Source organism: Dipodomys ordii, unplaced genomic scaffold (assembly GCF_000151885.1).
Source record: "Dipodomys ordii isolate 6190 unplaced genomic scaffold, Dord_2.0 Scaffold82, whole genome shotgun sequence".
NCBI lineage: Eukaryota > Metazoa > Chordata > Mammalia > Rodentia > Heteromyidae > Dipodomys > Dipodomys ordii.
The window spans coordinates 11,285,821-11,288,517 of record NW_012267298.1 but is presented as its reverse complement, the minus strand read 5'-3'; positions in this window follow the sequence as shown (position 1 = coordinate 11,288,517).

The window sequence follows — 2,697 nt, the reverse complement described above, 5'->3', positions numbered from 1 at the left end:
GCAGTTTATACTTTGGTTGTAAAAGATTACACTAATAGTTTTTTGTCAGTTTTTTTTTTTTTGGGAGGGGGGCTCTAGTCGTGGATCTTGAACTTGGGGCCTGGGCACTATCCCTGAGCTCTTTTTGCTCAAGGCTAGTACTCTACTACTTTGAGCCACAGTGCCACTTCCAATTTTCTGGTGGTTAACTGGAGATAAGAGTCCACGGACTTTCCTGCCTGGGCTAGCTTTGAACCAGGATCCTCGGATCTCAGCCTCCTGAGCATGAGCCACCAGGGCCTGGCAGTAATAGTTTTTTTTTTTTTTAAAGTTAATAGAATTTCCTTTATTTCTTCTCTGTCTGTGGAAACACTTTGGTTATTTCCTGGCCAAAGCTGAGGTGTTAATGTGCACCATCAGCTCTTGGACTCTGCTACCCACTTAAATGCTTCAGTCCCTTAACTGGCAGTACGTTTTAGCTGAGCTGACTTAGGAGGGTCATGCTGTGCCAGCAGCTGCCTTCCTTGCAGTGGCATTTGTTAATTAAGCTGTTTAATTTTGTGTTGTTTTATGTAAAAAAGACAAAACAAAGAAAGAGAGCGAATGATTACTTCTAGTTATTTCAAGGTCTTTTTAGCCTAATGGTATTTTGAGTGTCCATGTTATTTTCTCCCCAAGAAGTAATGTTAACTTGAAAATGATTGAAATTAAGTAATGTTTGAAAATAAGTTTTACATCTCCCCTAAAGTCTCAGACATAAGTAATTGTAGGTGTCTGGGTGCCGTAGTTTGTGTAAAGAAGCAGGCGTGTTTTACAGAATAAGTATTTTATCTAAGGAAAAGAAGACTTGAGTTTCACTTCTGGCATTCTGCTTGAGTGATGTGGTTGGCAAGTTACTTAGTTTCTGTGCTTCTCATAGAAAGTGGCCTTATCTATAAAAGGTACTAGCTATGATCTCTGCCTTTGAAGTAGAGTAGCACTTGTAGTTACTTTGTAACAAATTGAATATAAATGTGTACAGATTGTGTACAGATGTATCATTTGTGCCTTTAATCAGCTAGATTTTACTACTAAAGGTTTCATCCTCTCCACCTATTTGTTTGATCAGTTTCTTCACGATCTAGTTCATTCATGCAGCATTTACAAAATGTAGTTTTGTGTTTGGTACAGTCTAAGTCCTGGCGATATAGACACAAGGGTGAGACTAGCAAAGCTCAATGGCAAGTCATAGGGTATATGACATGTCTCCTCAGTGTGCTCTGGTGCCCTGCAGAGTAAGTCCCCAGTGATAACAAGCTCAGGGTTCTGCAGGCTTCTTTTGTTGAAGGCCTCGAACTGTAAATGCTTTGCAGGCTGCATGAGGCCTATAACATTTTCTCTTGTTTTCCCTCTCCCTCAAAAATCCCTTAAAAATGTAGAAACATTCTTAGCTCAGGAACCATACAGAAACTGGCTGTGGACCAGATGTGATGACTCCTTTGTAGGGATTAGTTAAGTGGGAAGTGAGAAAGGGCATGGATCGTGTGCAGAGCACTGGGTGTGCAAGGCTGGGTGCTGTGGATCTAAACGTTTTGGGTTTGGTAGAGGGGGAGATAAGGTTGATGTTAGGCAGGATCAAAGCAGTTTACACTTGGTTTGAACTTTGTGTCTGAGAATGGTAGGAGCAGGAGTATAGAGCAGGAGGATGGTTGGACTAGAGCTGCAAGACTCAGGAGAGATGGTGTCATAGTAATCCACTTGAGGAGGGGAAATTGCCATAGCCTAGCTAATAAGGCAAAAAAAAAAATCAGCAAGTTCAGAGGTCTGCCTTAACAGTGTGGGCTCCTGATTATGTAATTATGTTGTACAAACAAGTGAAGGCCTTAATTAAGTGAGAATAGAAAGAAGGGATTGTTTTGAAGGTAGTGCTCAAGAGGCCAGGGCACTCTTAGGGTAGCTTTTAGGTTTCTCCTTTAGTGAATAGTTAATAAAGTTCATTTGGCTCTATCCCCCCTCCTGGAATATAACTTATCAAACAATTGTTTTAACTGGATATGATGTTACATGTCTGCATTCGAGCTACCTGTCAGTCTGGCAGGAGATGTAGTTCACTGGAAAGCCTTTTCCCTGCATGAACAATGCTCTGAAGCCAAACCCCAGCACCAGGTGAGCGGGAGGAAAGAGTTTAAGACCAACCTGAGAAACTTAGCTAGACTGTCTCAAATCAATCTTTGTGTGTGTGTGTGTGTGTGTGTGTGTGTGTACACGTGTGTGTGTGTGTGTATTGAATGTAGCTCAGTGGGAAAACATTTGCCTATCATACATAGGACTCTGAGCACAATCCCAAGTACTCACACCTCTCTCAACAACAGTAAAACCAAATCCCTCAGTTGCTCTGAGAAGGCACATTCTCCATCTTTGAACCTCTGAAATTGTAAGCAGTCTTGTGTGTATGAGTGTGAACTGTTTTTCTGTGGCATGAGGATTCTAGAGCTATCATTGGATCATTACAAGGGAGACCAGCAAAGAGGCAGAGTTGCTCCTTGTTAAGATCACACATATTTGTTACACTACAAATGTCATTTACCCAAACCACAGATCTGTTTTTTAAAAAAAATTTATTGTTACTATAGAGGTTATATGTAAACAGGTTACATTTACATACATCAGATAATAAGTACATTTCCTTTTTTACAGTGCCATCTGTTCCCTTATTCTCTTTATGTTTCTTTTTTTTTT